This window comes from Alligator mississippiensis, chromosome 9 (genome assembly GCF_030867095.1).
Source record: "Alligator mississippiensis isolate rAllMis1 chromosome 9, rAllMis1, whole genome shotgun sequence".
In the NCBI taxonomy this organism is placed as follows: domain Eukaryota; kingdom Metazoa; phylum Chordata; order Crocodylia; family Alligatoridae; genus Alligator; species Alligator mississippiensis.
The window spans coordinates 46,629,195-46,654,250 of record NC_081832.1 but is presented as its reverse complement, the minus strand read 5'-3'; the positions used below and the strand labels follow the sequence as shown (position 1 = coordinate 46,654,250).

At 42.2% G+C, this 25,056-nt stretch overlaps 1 protein-coding gene across 5 annotated transcripts in view; it reads right to left on the bottom strand.

Moving 5' to 3' along the window:
• FBXW11 (F-box and WD repeat domain containing 11) overlaps window positions 1-25,056 on the bottom strand; it is a 134,147-nt gene that overhangs the window by 84,779 nt on the left and 24,312 nt on the right. The window contains exon 1 of one of the 5 annotated variants that reach the window (XM_059733446.1): window positions 15,979-16,146. The exons of the other annotated variants lie outside the window; for them this stretch is intronic. The gene's annotated coding sequence lies outside the window, so the exon portion shown is untranslated. Of the gene's footprint in view, window positions 1-15,978; window positions 16,147-25,056 lie in introns of those variants that run through there. 5 annotated transcript variants of the gene reach the window in all.

The window sequence follows — 25,056 nt, the reverse complement described above, 5'->3', positions numbered from 1 at the left end:
GTATTACCCACAAGAATTCTTATCTCAAATAAATTTAAGGCATTTACACGTACTGAACTAGACCTAGCCTGAACTTCCTTGCTCAAACAGTCACTAGCTGTATAACATCCTGCAGAATTGGTTGGCAGAGATCATTCTATTGCAGTAGAACCGCATGCTGCTGTTAAGACTTAAAGAGCTGACAGTATTTGGATAACCAAGGGAGTATCATACAAACGAGTCATGACTGAGCCTAGCAATTTCTCTTTCATATTTGCAAAGAAAGCACCTGATAATACAGAACCTCTATTCTAGAACTCAGTGGTACAACAAGATCCATGATTAAAAGTAGAAGCTAAAAATATTCAATCTGAAAATAAGGCACAATATTTATTTTAACTTAAGGGTAACCATGAAAACACTCACCAAGGGATAGGATAAATTCAGTATAACTTGACATTTTCAATGAAGGTGAATGTCTTCTAAAATGCAAACAAGGTGCTTTGGGTGAATCTGATATCTTTTATTAGACCAGCTAAATAGTTGGAGATAAATTTTTAAGCAAGCTTTCGGGTTCAAAAACCCTTTGTCAGACTAAGGAAGTTTCAGCAGCTGATGTGTCCTCTTCCTGGATGGAATGAAAAGTAAAAAGGCCAGAGGTTGCATTCCATCCAGGAAGAGCACACATCAGCTACTGAAACTTCCTTAGCCTGACGAAGGGTTTTTGATCCCGAAAGCTTGCTTAAAAATTTTTCTCCGACTATTTAGTTGGTCTAATAAAAGATATCAGATTCACCCAAAGAACCTTGTCTATGTCCTTAGACCAGGGGTGTCCACAACCTTTTTGAATGTGGGACCGGATCATGAACTTTTTATCACCCAGTGGGCCAGCGAGCTACATTCAAAGATCTCACAGGAAACGGTATTACATCAGGAAGTGATAACACATGACTTTTGACACCAATGAAGTTGCAGGAAGTGACAATGAAATGGGTCTAACCAACTCAAAGCTTTCCCCTCTATAGCATCCACCTCTGCCACTGTTCGGGACAGGATGCTGACCTAGAAGGACCATTGGGCTGACCAAGCATGGCACTTTTTATGCTCTTATGTTCTTTGGCTGAGCTTCCAAACTATGGCTGAGATTTGCAAAAAGGGGTAGAAAGGCATGTTACAAAGTTGTCATAAAGGATTTGGAGCCCTCTAAATCCCATTCATTTTAATGGAAGTTGGCCTTTTGACTCAGCTTTGAAAATCTCAGCCCAAGGTGCCAACCAAACAAGTAAAAATATATTTTGCATTTCTATGCAGTGCATCTATGTGGGGCTCTCCAAGCATTTTACAAACATTAAATGAACCTCAGGACTTCCCTGCTTTTCAGAAGAAATGTGGTGGTGAGAACATTCTAGGAACATCTCTCACTCTGTGTGTGATCTGCTTCTACAGTCCTTGGACCACCCTAGATGGGCCCGTACAGCCTCATTTCCAGTTTAGAGCAGGTAAAGTGTAAGTGGGTAGGAAGGGCTTATTTTTTGGCAGCAGGTTTGAGTGGCTTGAAGCTAGTGAAGATGTACCCACAATTAGTCACTGACCAGAGTGGGAACACAGTTGTACTCACTTATTAACATGGCTCCAAGGCCCTACACTATCTCTGCCTACATGTTGTTCTCATGTCCTCTTGCTTTCCTAAATCTCATGAGAGTAGAAGATTCCCATCATGCCTCCTGGACTACCATCACTGGATAGCTGTCCTGGTTCTAAGGTCGTGCTTCTGACTCTTTCATGGCCTCTTTTAGGGTGCACACTTAGAACTCTGGCTTTCCCTTCCTGCCCATTTTGCTGAATTGTGAATTCAGTTCAGTGGCTATGATTCTGTTTTCTCATACAAAGGCAATGACTCTCACAAAGTATGACAAATTTTAGTAGGATAAAAACATTTTGAAGGCCACACAGAAAGCAATAAGCAGTCTTTACTCACATGAGTTTACCAGGTATCAACAACCACCTGCTACTTGGGTTCCTGGCAGGTATAGACACAAGTTCATTAGCACATTGTTCCAGAGTGAGTCTCTGTGCCATAGCCTATATCAGGTCTCAGATCTAGGGAGCCTGACCCCTCTCCAGCTATAGGCTTGTCACGTTATACCAATCTGCTGGCCAGTGCAGACCCGACTGGGCTCCTCCCATCTCCAGCAGGACATGGGAAGCCAGCTTCAGCTGCATGCCACTTTTCCTTGCCGGTGCTGACCCAGCTGGGTCCGTCCCATCTGGAGCAGCATGCAGCTGAAGCCGGATTCCCACGAGCTACTGGGGACGGGAGGAGCCCGGCCGGGTCTGCACCAGCCAGCAGAAGTGGTGGCAGAGCCGTGTGCCGCTCAGGACAGGACAAGCCAAGCTGGAGCAGCAGGGGCTGAGCTGCATTTTCCCCCTGCCTGGGCCGGTGAGTCCTGAAGAGCACACGGCTCCACTGCCGCTTCTGTTGGCCAGTACCGACCCAGCCGGGCTCCTCCCGTCCCCAGCAGCATGTGGGAATCCAGCTTCAGCTGCATGCTACTCCAGATGGGACAGACCTGCCCAGGTCAGCACCAGCCAGAAGAAGCGGCGGCAGAGCCGTGTGCCACTCAGGACTGACCAGCACAGGTAGGGGTAAAGTGCAGCTGAACCCCTGCTGCTCCGGCCAGGCTCATCCTGTCCTGAGAGGCACATGGCTACTCCTCTTCCCACACGCACCGCGTCGGCAACATCAAGCTGACGTGGTGCGTGTGGGAACCTTGTCCCTTCCCCAGCCCTTCAGCAGCCATTAGGAATCTGATGAGGGGCTAGGGGAGGGACAAAGGGTGGGAACGAAAGTAAACCGTGTTTACCTTCATTTCCCATCACAGCACCAGGGGCCACAGAAAATGGCTTGGCGGTCCGCATGGCGGCCCACGGGCTGTATGTTGGACAAGCCTGCCTTAGACCAACATGGCTACAACCTACACCGTTCAAAAATGCAATGCTCTAGTTCAGCCACAAGCCGTGGGCTTCATACAAAAGTTACTAGACAATGATTCTACATCTTATCTGGTACAAGTGGTCAAATTAAGTGATCATGGTGGTCCTTTTTGACCTTTACCTGAATATGGTAACCTGTTTAAAAGCTGGTGACCTTTATCAAGGTTTTCTAACATGCCAATGATTTGGGTGCCTGACTTGATGCCTTAAAAGTAGCCGATTCTCAGAAAAGTTCTGTTAACCCCGACACAGCAAAAACTAGATTTCTTTAAGAAGTTGCCAGGCACACGATATTATCCCTCAAAATCATTAGTCACTTGAAAATATTGGCCACTAGGTTTCTCAGCTAAGAAACACATCTTTCTGAACTCAATTCCTCAAGTGTGGCACCTCTCAGACCCTGCTTTCAAAGCATGCAGAAATATCCAACACCCAGATTGAAAAGGGAAAGGATGGGTGTTTTACACTTGTTCAGTTGCCAGTCTCAAATTATTAGTGATTTGAAATCTGGTAATTACACGAGCATTTGAATTTTGTTTCAAAACATAAGCCCTTGCCATACCTAATTAACATAAGAGGCAGACATTCTGCAAATATACACATTTTACTACTGATCCAATATAATATGTAGCATGGCCAGTTCCTCGCTGCTCATTTCAGAAGTCCTGTAAACAGGTTACTACACTGTCCACCGTGTCATATTTTAGCATTTACTCCATGCAGTAAGCTCAAAACTGCCATTTATAAAACACATCTTTAAAAATTTTACAATATGGAAGAAATGACTGAGTAAGTTTCAGGTTACCCAGGTACAAAACACATCCATTTTTTCACTTTAAAAATTAAGAATGAAAAGCTTTCAGCAGTAGAGCCAGTTAGGTTCACACAATTGGAGTAAGAGTTCCTACCTGGCTGCTAAAATCCTCATGCTGAGAAATCATACCCTTCAAAAAATATATGAGACCTATCCATTGGCTTGTTACGAACCTCCAACTCCTACATACATTTAAGTTTAGAAATTTCAGTAAAAATGTTCAACCCTGGACTGTAAAATTTTACGCAAACCCAGACTTCTGACACTATTTATCCCATTATAACAATCAGATTTGCAGTATGAACTTAGAAATCTACAAAATATGCCTTCCTATAAAGTAACATTTTAATAGAAACAAATTACTGATTACAGAACTTCAATAACAGTACACATATCAAAACACAATAGGATAGAATAAAAATGTGGGTAATTAACTTAAAAAGGGACATAACCATTTATGACAATTTTTTTTTTTTAAACAATTATTACAACTAAAAGGCGAGCAAAATAAATTAACTGGGGTTCTTCTGACAGCACTCTGTATATACAGGCAGCTTCAGTTTCTCTTAAGCATTTAGTTAGCTTATAGCTTCCCTGTTATTTTCCCCCCCCTCAGGAAAGAGAAAAAGCATTTAAAGAGAGAACAGAACATATTTTAGAAAAGTACAACTATTAAAACCAAAAGAGGGATCTGGTTGTTCCAGCAACATGCAGAGTTTCTGAAATTATTAGAATTCAAATAGTCAGTGTTCCCTTAAACATTATTGAAGTCTCTGATTACTTCCCCAAAGGAAATTTGCCTGAATAAGGTCTGCAAGATCAAGCTTGTAATACATAACAGTATTTTTAACATGATGGAATTGTTGTTTAAGACACCTAAAATTCAGGGTAGCCAGCAAAGAAAGAGAACAGGACTCAAACAAGATGCTGGTCTTCATAATAACATATGAACATATATATTTTACAAGGACAGCAAGAACTATATTGTGTAACTGTAGCAGTTGATGAATCATCCATGCACCATTCTGGGTATTGAACCAAAAAGACCTGCAAAACTTATAAAGTGCTCACACACTATTTGGGCATATACTTCTCTGTTGAACCTTAAATTTACCTTTTAAACTGTATACCTCAACCCATGCCCCTCAAAAAGAGTTTTTTGTGCAGAATTACCGTAATCCCAAAAGGAAAGTTCCCTTTAGATTCAGATATCCAAGGTTACTTTTGGCTTAGCTCTAACATATTTCACACTGCCTGCTGCTCAGCTCAAACAGAGTTAAAAAAAGACCTGAGTCAACAGAGAAAAAAGTCTTAGGTACCAAAAAAGCATCCAGCTGTAAATGGCCAATCTCTGAAACTCACTGACAATAGTGTACTGGACTCTCAGCAGGTCAGTTTTTCTTTGCATCAGCAGCTACTATAGCAGTTTCTCTGCATTTCAACTCCAAGCAATAATTCAGCACATCAAACTCAGACACTCACTGCTCTTATGTTTGTGTAACTAAAGCCTGCCACGTACAAAACCAGCATACTGCAGATGATAGCTAGCTTTATCTTCTAAGCAAATAATTATTTTCCTCAGCCTGCAAAACTATCAATATCACTATCAATGTTTTACATAAAGCCAAGCGTTAATTCTACAACTCTAAGCGCTATGGATAGTTGAAATTAACATAATAGTTAATTCTTATGAAACTGAGTTTCAGCATTCACACTTGTCCCTTCTCCTGAAATGTAGTTGGATAAGACTATTCAATTTAATAAAGAGTTACAATGTACCAGAAATGCCAAATATGCAGTCCACAGGCCAAATCTAGCCTCTGAAGCCACTATCTCTGGCCCATTGGGCTATACGCAGGCCACCTAAAGCTGAGAAGGGAAGTCACAGGGGAATGGCCTGCTACAGAATCTGGGGCCCAAGGGCCCCAGTAGACATGACAATCAGTGACAGGAGGATGAGAGAAGGCTGATACAGCCCCGGTCACCCTCCCACCACTTCACTCAATGCCAATGAAGCAGTCCTACATTCTTGGCAAGCTTCCCTGCTAGATGCTACATGCTCCATGCCACAGCCAGAACTGGAGCCATTACGCACCCCAGGTGCAGCAAGAGTCTTGGCTTCAACACGGGGCATACAGCACACAGTAGGTACCAGAGTTGCAGCCACTGCCATGTGCACAAGTTGGAGCTGCCACCACAGGCACTGCATGGCCTAGGCTGGATCTGGCCCAAAAGGAACCCTGCAGTCCAGATCTGGGATGGAGCAGGAATCGAGTTCAACACTCCTGCTGTATACAGATAGTTGAATGAAATCAAAATTCAAAGAATTAAGTACTATTCCCAGTTCTCCAATGTGAAACAGATCTGATAAATCAATGTCTTGTGGTTCATCTACTTTTCATATATCTTTCAATAAGCTTTCAAAACAGAACATGTGCATTCCTAAATATCAAGAACGTGCTGTGGCAAAACAATTCTTCCACCACAAGAATTCCACTGGGGATACCATATTTATTCAAATATAAGATGATCCTAAATAAGACAAGACAACCCCCCCCCCCCCCCAATGATTAGATTCTAGATATGGAAAATGTATACATTTATTGTAATTTTCCAGGTATAGAATCTACTTATTGGAGGTTTTCCTAGAATTTGTCCCTTTCCCACTGCTATAGCAGGAAAAATAAATCTGGAGGGTCAAGTAGCCACCCTTACCCTCTGCTAACCACCCCAACTTCTTTATCCTGAAACCCTTCCCTGCTTCCTTACCATCAGACTGCTCCCTGAGCACATGGAAGCCAGAAGCAAATTAGAAAACACTAACCTAGAACTAAGCATACTTGTTGTAGCTTGCATACGGGGAAATTACTACACGTACCCATGGACTTAGTTCATCCAGAGTTGACACAGTTTACCTTTTTTGAAACTACTGCAAGTTTTAGCCTAGGTACTCTATAAACACATTTTTAAGTAGTACCTACTTGTATATCGTTCAAACTATGCATGACATTAGTCCAAAGCCAAAAGGCTCAAGATTTACCATATAGTTCATTGGGCTGAGCCTCAGCAGAGTCAACAGCATTTCAAACCATGGTGACCCCACAGCTTAGCACTGCTCAGTATGCATGTACTCCAGATATCCTGCACACGTGATCCATCTGCTAATTAGCCCCCCACTTATGACTGGAACCCAACATTCCTGAAAAGAAGAAAAGCAATGCTGTGCAATGGATGGTGCAGTAAGCATGCAGGGCTCCTGTTGTCCAGAGCTGGCAGCTAGAGAACTCCACAAGCTCCATGATGTATTAATTTATCTGCGTCTTCCCCCTCCACCACCCGAGGCTTGCCCTACAGTAGCTATTATTGCATTCAATTGTTTAAAACATGCACCCCAATCTCCAGCAGCTGATTGGGAGGGGAGGGAAGAGAGGAGATATATGGTTTGGATTTCATGGAAAGCAGAAAAAGGATGTTTGCATACTACTGACCTTTAAAACCGTATCATTCATTCTTTTTGGGAGAATTGAAGAAATATTATTGGACCCTACAGATGCAGGGTCCAGTCAGAGGATGGGCTATATTCCTTTAGGTACAGTTTAAGGGGAGGACAAAAGCCATGTCAGAGTGCTTATATTCACCTCAGCACTTTCTGGTCACGGTATCAAATACCTAGGGTTTAAGTTAGATGAAAATGGATATACTCCCCATCAAAGCCATCCCTTCAGGGCGGGGGAGTGGCATCGGGGCAACTGCCCTGGGCCCCGTGCTTTGTGGGGCCCTGTGGATGGTGTCATACAGGTCCCGCAAACAGCGCCATTGGCACGTGCCAAGGGCACCACCACTCCACACAACCACCAGCTTCGCACTCCAGCCGCTCACCATCACCCCTCTCCCCTGCGCAGGCTGATATGCCCTGGGCCCTGCACATGCCTAGGGTCGACCCATGCTTATGACCTGGAAGCTATCATTTAAAAGAATGACAACTGTCACCAGCCATGCTCTGACCTGTGCCTACCAGGCTTGTCTGGAGCCTCTTTGCCAATTTCCAGTTCAGCATATTTAGAAAAGGGAAGTTAGACACTGCAGGATGATCTTTAGTACTTCCTGGATTATTAAATATTGAACAAGAGATGACAATTCTAATTGGATGCATTAACCTCCTGGGATTCTCAGGTGTGCTCTACTTTGACCATCTCAGAGTGGCAGGAAAAGAACCACAGATAGTTGTCCTGATTGCTGTCATTATTTCTGTAATGAGTACTCCTGTGAATTGCATTTGAGCCCATCAGAACAAGTATCTGCAGTGTTAGCCTAAGCTTACTGTCCAGCAAATCTTTTTAAATTCTTGCAACATTACAGCAATTATTCTTCTGGTGTTCATCTCCCGTTTTAAGAGTCTTCAACAGATGGTACGGACAGAGGGTATTTTCCATATTTGTGTTCGTATGCTGTTATCACAATCACACACATAACAGGCAAGGTATCTGGATTTGGCCCCTGCTGTCTCAGTGGTTTTATTTTCCCAACTAGAATAGGCCTTTAAGTACTATCTCCTGAATATTTAATGCAACTAGAGAACTTAAACCCACCATTATTCATTAGTAAATATTTTATCAAATGACTTCCATAATATCTCCTGAAAGGAAGTCATTTAATAATTAAAATTGTGTGTTTTATACAAGGAAGAAGTCTTAAGAATCTACATTTCTGTCAATTAAAATCCCTCTTTGAATATATATATATCCCTCAAAAAATCCAACACAATGGTGTTCTGATACTGACCCAATTCTATAACTGTGTAAATGCACTTCGCTAAGTTTTTAAATTTTAACTTTTTAGATGCATTAGGTACAGATAAAAAGAAAGTCCTCATTTATCTCTTGAAATCTTATATAGTTCATTAATCAATCAGTAAAATAATTTGCATTTAATATCCTAATCCAAGTGCACTAGATAAAAGTATTCTAAAGATAAAATAAGATCACCCAACACAACTTTTCTAACACTTCCCTACAGACTCTTTATAGATGCACTGTCCTTAACTAAATAAAAGGATATGATTTGATTTAATTTTTAAAACAGTGATTTTGCTTTGTCCTCTTTTTCACCCAATGTTTCCTCCTCTACACATACATTACTCATTTAACAGATCTAAAATGCACTACCAGGCACACACATCCTAGCCTCCTTAATAAGAAACCCCAAGTGTTAGCACTGGTATACAAAACCTATCGGCAAACATTACCAGAAAAAATACTTCCTAAGAAATCAAATACTTAGCTTGTTAAGTATCTTAACAATCTAAAGCTAAGATGCCTGATCTACGAAGGTTTACTGACTTAAGAGAAATGAAGAAAGGACATTCATACTGAATTCACAATCCCTCACAATGCCCACTGAAAATTCAAATTTCTTCAGCACATGTAGATCCCCATGTTCCACAGTGAAATACTGCTAACAGGCTACCACCATGTACAGCAAGTGAATACAATTTCCTCTTCCAGTCTCATGCCCCCTTCCCTAAAAAAGCTTGGGCTCTCCAACTCTAGACTAACAGACATGTGACCATCTGACCCTTTTGATTCCATCACTGCAGGCTAAAAAAAGCCAGGTTACAGCTACTAGCCAAGGGATCTAGTAACTTCTGCAGGAACTCAAACCCTTGTTACTGGCTAAAATGTATACACGGTGGTAGGAGGAAAGCCTGTAAGAGGTAAATGGACAGGCTGATTCCACTTCCTACGCAGTATACTATAGCATGCTTGCACCAAAAAAGAAAGGAAAAAAATCTGGAACAGTTGCTGGAAAAAGACCAAATAGTCACTTCTAGCCAAGCTCCCACACAAACAAACACTTTGCAGGGGAATGAGTTGACTTTTCTTTATTAAAAACAATGATTTTCCAAAATACACATACAGTGTCTACTGTAAAGTCTGCTTAGTCTCATCTTGTACTTGAGTGAGGATTTCACCATCACTTAGACTAATGCCACCCCAAGCACCTTTCTTCTTTAACAATGAATGCAACTTTGAATGCCTCTTTCCAAGGACCTCAACCACATGTGCCCACAAAAGACAGTGTTACAGAGCAGGGTTTTTGAGACTTTCAGTGCAACCTGCAAATTAAGATAAAGGAGGTCCAGAGAAATTTGACTGTTTTTTAATTCCTTTGGGATTTCTTGGATTTTGAAAGTATCTGACCCTCTGAGGATGGCTCTTGCATAACAAGCTGGCACTTTTCTTTTGGTGTTATCTTTCATTGAACCAACTGAGTAGTTGGAATAATCTAACTCTATCCCAGCTATACAGTTGGTCCAATAAAATACATTATCCAAAGAAATTCTTGCTTCCTGCCTAATTCCCAGACTAACATGGCTGCAACATCACTATAACAGGAGTGGATCCAGCCTGCCAGGCCATTCTATCTGGACTGCGGAGCCCCTAAAAAATTTAGAAAATTAATACTTTTCTGCCTCTGGCTGCCTGTCAAAGATGACAGGAGCCAGGAGCAGTAGGACCCAGGGGAAGCCATGGCAGGCTCCTGAAACAACAAGGCCCACCCAGCCCCAGCTTCTGGCCTGGGACCATGGGGCTATTCTTGCCTGCCTGCACCAGAGCAGAAAATACAGGGGGGGGAGGGGAAAGCAGCAAGGGCAGAGGGAGTGGAAGCAAGCGGGCATGCAGGGCCTGCACCAGTGTCCCGGACCAATGCCGGCAGGGCCCAGAGCCGAGCAGCACAAGTGCCAGGCATAGGCTGGCAGGGGTCTATGGAGCTGGGCTGGGCTGCACCAGCAGAGAGAGAGGGGGGAGCTGGCCCGTCTCCATACAGCCCCTACTGACCAGGACCCCGCGCTCCTGCCACCCCGCTCTTGGCCCCATTGACACTGGCCCCGGGACAATGGCGTGGGCCCCATACTCCTGTCCGGCTGCTGCTGGCTTCCGTGTGCCTGCTCACTCCCATCACCCCCACCCCAGACAGGGATGAGCATAAGCATCCCCGACCCCGCGCTTACCCATCCAGCCCTGCAGGGGGTCCAGGCAGCTGCAGAAGGAAGCACCGGCTTGGGGGGAGGGGGAGAGACTGCGATTCTGCCCCACACTGAGCACCAGTTTGTTCCCCACTGCTGCTGCTCAACCTGGACAGGCAAGCACAGGACGCACGGGGTTTGGGCTGCTCACGCTCATCCCCGCCTGTACCACAGGGCGGGGGGGGGGAAGGGGGGGGATGCGGACAACAACTGGGAATGAGCAGGAGCGTGAAAGCCAGCTGCACCCAGACAGGAGTGTGGGGCCCACGCTGGTGTCCCAGGGCCAGTGCCGGTGGGGCCCAGAGCAGAGCGGCAAAAGTGCGGGGTCCCAGCCAGCAAGGGCTCTATGGAGCTTCACCAGCTCCCCTCTCTTTCTGGTGGCACAGCCTAGCCCAGCTCCATAGACCAGGGGTTCCCAACCACCAGGCTGCGGCCCAGTAGGTTGGCTTCCAGGCCATGGCTTCTGCAGTCACGTGTGGAAGCATAGGGCAGCCCCAAGAGGGAGGCAGCTGGCTCTGTGCACCCCGTCCCGCTCCATGACTGCACCCAGCAAGTTGCTGCCCGTGCACCAGGTACCGAGGCCCATGCCAGGTTAGGCCAGGCAGGACCCCCTCCATGGCTGAGAGCAGGGGGATGCAGGTGGTGAAATGCCCGGGTCAGAGAATGGGGAGGTGGCTCTGCTGCTTGCTCCCAGGAAAGGCAGCAGAGCCCCTTCTTCCTGGGCAGTGCCAGCTGGGTCCCCTGGGCCACCACCTACACAGCCCCCTCCCCTGCAGGGTTCCCCAGTGCCCCAACCCAATCCAATTCTCACAATCCCGCCCCCCCCCCGGTAAAAATTAAATTGAAACATGTAAATTATATTTATAGATGTAAATTAGATAGTTTGCAGGTCTGCAGTATAAAAAGGTTGGAAACCCCTGCCATAGACACCTGCCAGCCTGCACTCGATGCTTCTACCGCCCCACAGTCCTGCACGCTGCTCACTTCTACTGTCTGCTTCCCCCACACCCACTTTCCCCACTTTCCTGCCCACCCACCAACCGCTCTGCACATGGCTCCCATACCCACAATAACACACCCACCCACCCTAACCCACACCCACCCACCCAACCCCCCCTAACACTCCTGCACACCCCACACAGTATAAAAGTAAGACTGCATTTTGAGTCAAGGGGCGGAACTACCCATGGGGCCCTCGACAGCTTGCCAACACTCAGTAAGCGGCTCTCTGCCCAAAATAATTGCCTGCCCCTGATCTAACACCATCATCAGCAGACACTATTATAGATTTTGGGGCCACCAGGTTGCTCTGTAATTTCTTCTGACTGAAAATATCATCCTTTTGGACTGTCAGTGCTTTTCATAGTATATTTACCAATACCATGTACAGGGTACCATATAGGTCTAATTTGAACCATTTAAGGTTCTTTCGGCATTTTGCTGTATATTACCTTCCTATTTCTTGTTGGTTTATCTCAAGAAATACAGACCAAGAGAAAAGGAGAAAATCTCCCGGACACTGTTTCTTAAAATACCCATGGGAACAGTCTGTCTTGCATTTCTTCCTTCTCTCACAAAAAATTACTTCCTTCTACAGTAACAATGTACAATACATTCCTTTGGTTTTTATTATTTCTCTGTTGCAACCTGCAGAATTGTCTGTCATAACACAACCCCAAAGGACAAAGAAAACTGATCTCAACTTCTTAACTTTTAGTTGCCTTTTTCTCTTGGTGGTGGTTTGGTAAATTGTTCATTTTGAATTATGCAAGTGAAACTCTGGAATTCCAAGGATAAAACAGTATACCAGTTCTTTTGGCAGCTGACCATGCAATTATTTCTCCAGTTTTTGGATGCCATATTTTTTGTAGCCCTTTACTTTTTTGCTAGAGTGAAAGAGAGCAATACAAGATCAAGCTATTATTTTCACTGGAATAATATGAGATGACCCTTTCAAATTCAGGTGGAGAGTCTTTCCTAAATATCATGTGATATCCCTTTTTTATAAGCAAGGGTGAAAGAATGCTATAGATTAGGAATTACTTCAAGAAAAGGGCACTTGGTCTAGAACACCAAATGCTATTTTGCCACCTACACCTCATCCAAGCTTAAGAACTACTTCTCCTTTAGAGCAAGTCTGCGCATATGCTAGGAGGATCTAGATTCTGGTTATAAGGATCAAAAGGAGTAACATTCAGCATATTTCTGCCAAAGAGACATCTTACTGGTGTGTACATACAAGGAGGTAGCAGGCACAAGGACCCCTCTCCAATAACTACAGAGTATACTAGGCTGGTTTTGGACCATGCGACAGTCTTTTGAGGGAGAGAATCCTCTGCTGCAGCTGCAATCAAATGACAGGAAGGATGCTGAGGCAGGATAAGTCCACTTGCCTTGCTTTTAAAGAATGGATCACCAATCTGAACCTGAAGTGGCTATAACTCATTTTTCAGTAGAACCTCCCTTCAGTAATATACCCTTTCTAGTCTGAGACACAGCAGAAGCCCTGTGTCTCAATAGGAAGTTACAGCGAACCTCTGCAAACATTCTAAGAAAAAAAGGATAAGCAGGAAGTGGAAAAAATCTGATTTTATTTTCCAGCTATTCTGGTCTGCCATGTTGAGATGTTCTAGGTACAGAAGACAATAGCTCACTTGAATTTCTCAACAGGAAGATAAATACCATCTCATCCTAACCACACAAAGTAACCCTACACTAGAGCAGACAACCAAACAGGTACTAAATTGGCAAATGAACGTAACTAACATTTCAAAATAATTCACAGCAGCAATAAGCAGGTGGATACACCTCTCTGTTATAAAAAGGTGGAGAAAACTAATAACCAGATTGTTTAAAGGGAGAGATTTAAGGCCTAGACAAGATTGGTTCTAACCTTCAAAACTGCAGGTAGGCTGCAGATTCCAGCTAAGATCTCCGCATCTGTCTATACAATTATAAACAGAAGAGTGTTTTTAAGTACAGCACATGCCATAGCTAGACTGACCAGATGCTGAGAGAAGCTGGCAGTTTGCCAAGCAGCCAAAACCCTATATAAATACAGGCCACTGTAATTCTGTACACCTGGCAAGATACTTGTGCAGCAAAGACTAGAGACTGCAAGCTGCAGGAGATCTACACTTTCTGTAACTTCATGCTAAGGAAGGTAACGTACCAAAACTGGCTTAATTCAACACAAAATAAATGGAATTTTCAGTAGTCTCTGAAATTACTGACACAGCCACCTCCCAATATTGGGCAAGATCTGGCCACTCTCCCATTTGTAAACTTAAAGAGCACTGGGGAAACACTTCACAAGAAATCAGGAAATGAGATTTATACTAAAAGTGTTTTGGCAACAGCTTCCTAACTTTAAGACCTCATACAAGGAAATATATTAGAGGAAGTTTTGGCTCACAGCTGGGTACTAGAGCAGGAGGAAACACTAGGTAAAGTTTAAGACAACTAGATAAGTAACTCATCTGTTCTGTTTAAAATTGAGCAATTTTAAATAATTGAAGCCATAAGTAAAAAGGAATCACAGGTGCATAAAGAATCACTGAAGGGAATGCTTATGACAACACTTGGCAGGATCTACTGCCTGAACCCAAGGACAAAACTATGAGATTATTAGTTCTATATTATATAGTTTATTAAAATTAGTAGCAACATTGGAGTAACAGATTATGTTCATACTAGGTAAAAATTCTGCCATACAGAAAGAAGGACCCTAAGAGGTTATCTGAAACAAAAGGAAAATTGCAAGAGCTACAAGTGGACAATCAACCTTTTTTACCATAAAGTATGCTCAAGTCAGAAGATGCAGTATTAAAAGTAAACACTATTACTGAAATCTAACCTCAATAAGAGGCAATGCTTAGTAGCTTGTGATTTTCCCAGGTGCTCCAAACAAAGCCAAACAATAAAACACACACCTCACTAACCATGAATTATCAAGCAATAAAGAAATGGAGTTAGCATTGTGTACATTACAAACTATACTTCCGTAAGTAACAGAGGCAGACACACTCACATATCAAACTTAACTGTTTTAACAATTCAAAATGAATAAAGGCAAGTGAGTGCAATGGACAGCATATACCTGGATTTTCATAATACAATTGATACAAGATCTCAAATCTTACATTTAAAATTAAGTCTCATTTTCTAGAGTGAGAATACTCATTAAATGAAGGCTGACAAATTCTAAAGGACAGTAATAAATGGCAATTAGTCTTGGAAGTGGTCTAGTGGTGTACTACAGTTATCACTAAAATCCAGATACCTTCAGCATCTTCAGTAACAATTCAGAATACAGTGTATATTGATGAGACTTATAGAATCTAACAGAGAGGTACCGCAACTATTGTGAAAACAGACATCTGAAATACAGGTCAAAAAAAGACAGAAAGACAGAAAGACAAAGACAGAAAGACAGAAAATGACACTGCTCAAGAGGTAGGCAAACCTTGTGGGGGAAGCAGTGGGAAGATTTAAATCAGTCTCAACTGGGAGGAAGTAACCTAGGAAATGCTACTGGGAAGGATGAAACGACAGCAGTAGACTAATTAGACAAGAGTTTGCAACCTGATATAGTCACAGACAGGCCAAAGAAATTTGGAGCTAGATAAACAAGGGTATGTCACAGCACAGGAAGGTAATTATCCATCTACAACATCTCTGGTGATACTGCATCTGGAATTTTATATTTAGTTCCAGATCTCTTAATCCCAGAAAAATGTGAGCAAACCAGATGGAGTTTAAAATAGATGGTTGGAAGAAATGCAGCAAAAACATTAAAGAAAACTATAAGATAGTATGTTTAGACAGACCCCTATTTGGATCATGTAAATATATTAATAAAAAGTAACGTAAAGTTATAAAAGGAAAAACTAGGAGCAAAAATATGAATTTCCTTACAACGCACCCTATTAGGCTCTTAAACAGTCTCCCAAGAGAAGTAACAGATGAGACCCCACTGCTTTGAGCAAAACACTAAAAATGTGTTAAAGGTAACAATTCTGACTGGAAAGTGTTCAAGATACCCATGTGCCACTTAATATCATGTCCAGTCTCTATAATTTAACAGCTAAAATTATAAAATTGCTCATAGGAAGATGTATAATTAAATGAATTATATTTTGAGAAAATTGTAGATTATACTTACTAGCTTTCTCCTTATTTCACCTAATGGGTTGACTATAATAATCTCTCTGCTCCTGTGTGGTGGAAAGCCAGGCAAAGCAGCTTTCAAAGATGGCTGGAAAAACAGCAGGTCTCAAATCCAAGGCCAATACTGAGTCACTATAATTCGGCACTTTTTTCACACTTTTGGCTAGGACAATAAATGGAAGAAAAGCGTAAATCAATACCACTGGGCCAGGATTGAGGGAAAATATATGGAGTTACTGCTTGCTTTGTTCCTGTGCCTAAGTAGAATACACTGAATCCTGGTGTTCTGCTTAGACATGACGAGGTGCATGACTAGAAGCAAAGAATTTTTGTATTAGCAATTTAAAGTCTCCCTAGGGGACACTCAGCACTCTATCTCCTGTCCACTTAATCAATTCTTTGTGGAACTGAACTTTTCTTTATGAAGTACAAGTGTTTTGGCCCACTGAGCTGGGACACATTTTTCTTTTGTAGGCCAAAGGTCACAGGTGTTTTACTGTCCAAAAAAAGGGTGATGTTTCAAATAATCTTTCAAGGAATACCAAACAAATTGCCCCTATCTACCGTGAATTTATACTCCAGGGTACCTTGTGCTGAGGACCGCAGTCCCAAGTCACATATTGAGACACGATCTTCCCTATTCAAGCATGCTCACTATGTGGGTGGTTACACACTGGAACAGGCTACCCAGACAGGTGTGCAATCTCCACCCTTGGAAGCTTTTAGGAGCAGGTTAGACAGATACTAGGCTGGGATGGTTTAGTCAGGGATGATCCTGCCTTGAGGAGGGGTTTGGTCTAGATGAAATCCTGAGGTCCCTACAAACCCTAATGACCCACTTGTAAAATCTGACCAGATTTGAGATACCAGGAGGTACACCTAAAGATCAAAATCTTGTAGTAGAAATGTGGTAAATGGAACGCAGTAGCATGCTTCCCTAACTTAGTTTGTCAAATATCTGCCTGTGCAGCAATGATTTCAGGCCTCAGTTTTGAATTTTAGGTTGATTATGGCCCTGAGGACCATATTCTGTCAGACTAATTTAAATGCATTAATTTTCAATATCAATCTTGTTGAGGCTTCACTGGAGTATGCCGTCCAGTTTTGGTCACAACACTCAAGGAAAAAATTACAAACTGAAAAGAATCTAGAAAAGAGAACCAAAAGTTATCAAAGGTCTAGAAAATGTGGCAAGCTGCTGTGTAACCACCTCTGTGGTGCTTATTTGCATGGTATGCAAGGTTGGGTTACAAGGACTAAGTCCCTTATCAGCGTATCCTCCATTGGTATGCATAAGCGAGGGAGTAAAAAAAACTTTTGAGCCCATTTTGACTGTGATAACATGTTTTAACTGCTTTTATTTTGAATGTAAGAGGCCAGGGAAGTCAGGTTTGTGTGCACTGCCCTGCCTTCTAAAACTGTCAGGTTCATAAGGAGACCAATGCTGTAAAAGAAAGTCAAATACATATAGCTGATGTTGCTGATATTGTATTTCACCATCTAGCCTCTTTGGCTAAGATCAAGTGTAAGCACCTGAACCCTCCTCTGCACCTGATGGACTTTTGAGAGCTATTCTCAACCACCGGCTACTCCATTTTACCAAGCAAGGGCTCCTGCAATAGGATTCAATGGACCGAGTGACTCCTTTGTTCAACTGACCCCTTCCACCATTGCAGACCTTTGTACAGGTTCGTTTGTATCCGTTTTCTTTTCTCTCAGCATCGCAACTCCCTCCCTTCCCTCACCCCACCTCCCAGCCCTGGGCTTAGACAGCTAACACTATTTGTGCAACCTAGCTGCATTTCCCTCCTCACCCCCAATCCCTCTTATATTAGTCCCTCGCTCGGGCACTCTATTTCCCTTATGGCCTTTTATTCTTGTTCTATGGTTCTTAGCATTTTCTTATAGGGTGAAGCTTGTCTCTCACTCCAGACAAGCTGGCCTCTGAAAATCTTCCCAAATGAGGTGGTCTCAAGTGCACAACAAGGGCTTGTGGCAATGAGGGACTGCTTTTGCACCTTCCCCCTAGCTTTTTAAGCTGGGAAGAAACAGAAAGCAAACATTTATCTGCTCCCTGAGATTTATTTTCCCTGCTATAGTATTGGAAGGAAGACAAATTAATTGCAAGCCTCCAATAACTAGGTTCTATACCTGGAAAATTATAACAAATTTATATATTTTTCATATAGAGAATGTAATTGTTAGGGGGTCATCTTAGAATCAGGATCATCTGCTATTTGAGTAAATATGGTAAATTACCCCAAAGCCTTATACTGCTGCATTTAGATTTCAATGACACATCTACACCACGTCAAACCGTACTGGAAAATGCTACAATGAAGAAAGCCTTACTCACTTGCTCAGCCTATCATTTGCCAAGTGCCAAACCATGGAACAAACACTTTCTGGTACATGCCCAGCATCATGCCAAGTTTCATGCATGCTTATGAGATCCAAGCTGGCACACCCAGCAACACTTGTTTCTTTGTTCTTTTTTTTGGCATTCAGTGCACGTAGAATAAGAGCAAAGGGCAGGGGCACGTTTTTGTGATGGCACAGTCCAACAAGATGTAGACATGTCCCAAGGGTCTTGTCAGTTTTAACTGACATTCCCCAAACCACAGGAAATAAAACTGAAAGAAGCAGGTCAGTTGTACTCTGCCGCTGGCTGGAAAGCTCCGAGTAACATCAAAGGCAGGCAATGAAGCTAAAAATGAATGCTAGGAAAGAGGTATATTACTGGACATACCCTCTCTGGCAAGTCAAAAGGTGAGGGAAGAGTAAAGTATGAAGTCTCAAAGCTCATTCTCTTAGCAGATAGGAGGCTGGGTACAGAAGGCACTGCAGGTTTATTTCCCCTCTAAGAGGTAAGGACATCTTCAAATGTGGACAACTGATGTGACAGATAAAGCTCCTGAAAAGCAACCACAGAGCACTCGGGAAAGATCTAGCACTCTCCTCTGATATCTTAAAGGGTAAGTTACCTTATTATGTAGGCACTGGCACTTGAGGTATCTTAGCTGGCTGTGGCTAGTGAGATGAGTTATCTTAAATGTCAGTTTTCAAGCCTTGTGAATGAGCACAGGAGTGGACATGAAAAGGGGAGGGAGGAATGGTGCAATAAACAGAGTAATGTGGAAGCAAAATGAACTAAACACACTACAGGATCAATACAGATGGTACTTCATGGGAGGCGGGGAGAGGAATGGGAAGGAAATAAATCCTGAATACAACTCCAAAAGCTAAACAATGAACTACTACACTAAAAAATAAATGTAAATGAAGGCAAGAAGGAAAGAAAGAACAAAAAAAGCACGGGACACAAGAAATTATTTGAATAGCATTTGGTTGACAAGAGAAAAAATTTCATTGTTTTCATCCAATAATTTACTCCCAAAGTTTTCTAAAATGAACTTTTATTATGCATACTACTCAAATACCAGTGAGACGTCAATACCCACGATCTTTGCTATCCTATGACAATACCTTACAAGTTATTTTTTTTAATGCTAAATAAGTTTATTAATGTTAATTAAGCAAAATATTTCTTTTACATTGCAGGAGCACAACTAGAAAAGCACAGCATGACTTATTTCCAGCCCTTACTGATACGCATCAGATAAAGCACATATATATCTAAATTATATTCAAAGTCAAGAGATAACTCCAAAAGATAAAGATGTTCTTACATGACCCATGCTATATTACACAGCCAGAAATAAAGCTAATGTCTCTTAACACAAGCAAGTCAAGTTTATCCATCTCTTTCATTTAGGCCTTTGAACTTGAAATCAGATGCCAAGCAAAAGAAGGACTGAAGTAAATGGTCCTTTGAACCTGTTTAGATTCAGTTCCAGGGCCATGCCTCTAATGAGATGCACTCTGGAGCAGCGACAATCTATTTTAAGTTCATAAAGTGGTCAACAAAATGGGGCCCCAATATTTATAGCGTCTTCAAGTACACCTGCACTAAGGCATTAGTGATATATTGATTTCAGTATCTAGACACCAGATGATGCTATCTATTTTAGGTGAGTGACTTACAACAATGATGGCTTTTTACCTGATAATTTTTAATGAATTCCACAATAAAGTTACAGGGGAAAAAAGAAGCAATATCCATGGAAAGATTACTTAATAGTGCTTGGTGTATGTTCCATGCTGCTGATGGGAGCAGCAAGTTTGGAAGGCCAATGCCTCCAGGCCTTCCCATAAACCAGTATACCTTGCTGAACTACACCTCCCATGATCCAATATGATGTCCACTCTGATGCCAGTCAATTTCTTCGAATTCACTGTTTCTGTCACCAATATGACAAAATTATGGCCCTGCTTAAATATACAACTGCTATCTGCACTGAGAATAGAATGGGCAGTATGAAATTCAACTGGCAAAAATATGAATTAGTGCCTGTTAGCTAGAAATGTTTCTTTATTTCAGTGTTATCTTTATTTCAATGAGCAATGGTCAGCCCTCATTTGGAAAGTGAAATCCAGTTCACTGGCATCAGATAACATTTGTCAAATACTATGCTAAATTTTAAGAAGTTCTGGTTAATTAGGAATGCTAATGACTTACTATGTAATGGCTTACTAATGAAACTAAACGAATCTAATCTCAACAGTCATAAGTTCATCATTCTTTCTTCTTGAAGTGTTATATCACTGAATCTATTGAATACTGGCTTGTTTCACATTCTGGTCAATTAAATTAGTTCAAAGAACCTAAATGCACATAAAAATGAGTCTCACTTTCATGAACCTACTCTACATCTGTGGATGAAGGGACCATTTAACTCCCCTTCTGAACTTGCAGTTAAATGCAGTACAGAGACTGTTTGTGCTATTGGGACATGAAGCTGGTGATGTACATAAACTGTAATTCTTTTTTTGATCGTTAATTTAAACCTGGAAATACTGAGGCTAGAAAAGGGTAAGTAATAGGTTACTACTGGGGAATGAAAAAAGGAACTGAAAACCCCTTTCAATTTTCCTTGACTACCCAGCATGGCTTTATTTGGGTTGCAGACACCAGCATGATGTTATTTCATCTAAAAACATTTCAATTTGAAATTTAAAAAGTCCCGGACAGATACACCATTGGTCACCGTTATATATACCTTTATATAAATAGGATTTTCCAAAATCCATAATCTTTGTTTTGGGTCAAATCTGAAACAATATTATGCAATGAAAGCATACCCACTCCCTTCCTACAAGAATCCTCAAGAGAGCTGACCCAGAACAGAATATATCAAGTGAAACTTAACACTGAAAGAGCTATAACCTGCAGAACTACAAATGCCAGAGAAATTTCTACGGAGTAGATGGGTAGAGGTGAGAACCCGATGTATTTTTCTATCCATACAATCAATGCTAAAACCACTGTGAGCAACTTCGAAACTATGCCTCCATTTGATATGTTAAGCTGAACATTCACACATTAATGGAACTTTTAAGTTACCTGGTAACACTAGGTGGTACAGTAAACATATCTTGTGCATGTTACTTCTTGATGCACTGACTTTTCACTGCAGTTATGCTAAATTGTAAGTGACAAATGTATATCAAAGCTTGCTAATACTAAATATCACAACACTTAAGTTCTCAGACCTGCTGCATTACATAAATCCACAAACCCAGGCACAGGCCTTTATTTTGTTGTTCGGTTTGCTTTTTTTTTTTTTTTTTGGGGGGGGGGGAAAGGGGTGGTAATTATTAGATGCTGTACTAATGTCACAACAGGTTTCTATACTCAACTGTGGCCCTATGCAGCACATTCAGTGATATGCACCATAGTGTTAGAAGACGGCAGGGATTGACAACCTATGGCCCATGAGCTGGATATGGCCTGCAAAGAGACTGGAACTGACCCAGGACAGCATGCAATTGCCCTCTACAACCTTCCCTAATATTTTCATGCCTAAAATTACTCTCACTACAGAGAAGCCAGGTATCTGCAGGGAGGGTCTTGAACAGGCTTCAGCTGTCGGGATGGGGGGTAATGTACCAACTCATCCAGTCTGATTTTTTAACTGAAATAGAGGGCACAACACCTTTATTACTGAAGTGCCACAAGCTATGAAAAAAGGCATTTAACTAAAAAAATAATTAATCCTGGACATTTCATTTATAGTAATCTATCTCTACCCTCAATTGTTTTTAGAGGTGCACCAATATAATCGGTCCATATCGTATCAGCACAGATAATAGGCAAATTGACATTATCAGCAATCAGCTTTTTTTTGCATGCATGGGGCCAGGAGTGCAGCCCAGCAGCATGGAGAGCAGTGTCCAGCCATTAAGTCGGGGGGGGGGGGGGGGAGGGGGAGGCATGGGGGACAGCAGATCAAGGCCCCCATGGTGAGGGAGGGAGTGGGGCTGGTAGGGGCAGAGCCACAAGCAGCTCATCCAGGAGGCGTGGGGAGGAGGCTGCTTCCGCCACTGTGCAAACCATGGGGGAAGATGGGGGGGCATGTGCCCCCCCCATCTGTGCTTACAGCAAGGGTGGACTGCCCTTTACAGACTCTTCCCGGCGGGGGGGGCTAGGCTGGGGCTGCACTCTGGGCAGGTGGCAACAGCACGGGGGGGGGGCGCAGCGCTATGGCAAACTTTGGGGTGGCTGTAGCCCCCCCCATAAACCCTCTTCCCAGTGCTGCTGCTGCCTGCCCTGCCCCTGCCCAGTCCACGCAAAGGCCCTACCACCAGGAAGAGCTCAGCACAGCCCCAGCCCCAAGCATGCAGAAGGCAGCCTGCCCTCACCCAATGCACAGACCCAGGGGGCACATGCCTCAATGCCTCCCTCAGGGTACGCACAGCAGCAGTTGCTGCCCCGCTTTCCACCCCTCCCCACCCTGGACAAGCTGGCCACAGTTCGCACCCCAGCTGTGCAGCGCCTGCCCCTTTCTCTACCCTTGCCCCACTCCCTCCCTCACTGTGGGAGTCTCGATCTACCCCCACCACACCCCTTCTCCGTCACAGACTTACCAGCTGGATACTGCTCTCTAATCTGCCAAGCTGCATATCAGCAATCGGATCGGTAGTGGCCAATATGGCTAGTCCACAACTGGCCATCGGTATCAGCCCAAGAAGGCTTTATCAGTGTACCCCTTATTGCTTTAATGAAAATTTAATTATGGGGGAATAACTGTGTTGATTTTACTGTAAACCTACTTGACTGAAACTTTTTAAGGGCTGATGTATAAAATAGGGTGGTGATAACATCTCAAAGCTATGAGATTCAATGGTAAAGAAAGTCTTACAATGTCCAAGTCTTAGAGATGTTATGAGCAAGAGCAAATCTCACCAGGAGTATGCTCCTTGAGCTCATGAATATGGCCAATTAATTTGACTGCACTTTTGAGAAGTTAATTCTACATCTGTTTGTCCTGAAACTGTTTCTCCTGAAAGACACCGTTGTTTTTGAAAGGGTGGCTGAAAATAACACTCCCATTCTGAAAACCCAGTTCTCAAAAATAGATCATGAATGTGACTGGGTGTTGACGCAAAATTGAAGAAAAAAGCAATTAAGCAAATATGTTTACCCACCACCTCCTCTCCCATATTTTCCTTTATCCCAAACAGAACAATTTAAAACATTGTGACCTTAACCCTACAGCCCCTTATGCTTATAACAGTTGAGCATCTCCTAAATGCCATCTACCACCATGCCTTGTCCACCCATTGCACCAGATTCCACCTACTAGATTATATCCACCAGCACTGCCTGCACACCTCAAAAAATGAAGTGTGATTTCTTACTGTGAAACTAATTCTATCATGATTTATAGCCACTGATGACAAGCAACTACAGCTGATTTTGGGGTCCCAACCAGTAAAACTACATGAACCCCTACCACAACAAAATCTGCCCTCCTCCTCTGAGACTGTTACATTCAAAGATTTAGGAACAGGCTGGTCACTTGGCTTATATTAATCACAACAAATAGCAGTATCAATGCTCTCAATCATTATGGTAAGGATTACTATTTCAATCAGTGTTTGGCATGGCATTGTGGCATGGACACAGAGTGAATCAGAGAATTTGCTTCTTAAAAACACTTTCAAAACGTAGGCCTTTTGAAAAACTTAGTTCCTCATTTTTTTCTGTTACTGTTTATCCTTGCTCTTTAATAGAAATATTTTGAAAACTTAACTTTGAGAAACTGCCAGAATAGAAGGGGTTGCTTTTTTACAATAAAGTTGTTGTCAAAGACATGCACTGAAGTTCAAACAGAAAACAAACTGACAAGACTTCCATTCACAAAAGCAATTCATTGTATATTTGCATTCCTGTACATGTGAAACAGGTTAGCCCACTAATACCGAGATTGTTTAAACTTCAAAAAACATCATTAAACAAATTCTAATACAGAAAAATGAGTGGTTAAAATGACTTTTATATTACTTATATTTTATATTTATATTACTTATATTTCAAATAAAATCAAATGGTTGGGGTGTTTGAAATATGAAGCAGCATTACTTTAAAAAATTGAATTTCTGTAAGATTTGCATAAGTTCTCCCCCCAAACATGGAAATAACAATTTGCCTCCTTACCTACAATTTAAATCATTTACTACATATGAACAGTAAAGGATTTTGAGATGTAATAGTCTTATCTTTATAGTAAGCCCACATACTTAGTTTACAATTATTTTAAGATGATCAAGAACTAGGTAAGTCAAAAAAACCCTTCCATGTTTCCATGCTAACAACACTGACCCGTATTCAAACATGCACAATATAGTGTATTTCTGCTGTAACCTGGAGCACACTTAGTAAAAACAAGCTCATCATCTTCAAATGAAAATTCAATTCATTTTGATTACAGGCCATTAAGGACACTGCAATTGCAAAGAGAAAGAATTGGCAAAGCTAATTTTAAAATTAAAGTAACAAAGCAAAACATATCAGGCAACATGCACAACTATGCTAGTTGTATCACAACTGCAGTAAGACAAGCAGCAAGACAGCTCACTAACCACCCCCCCAAAGAAAAACCCTATTTTACAAAAAAAAATAAAATAAAACCCTCTTAACAAAGACACCTACAAAATAGTTAAAGTAGAA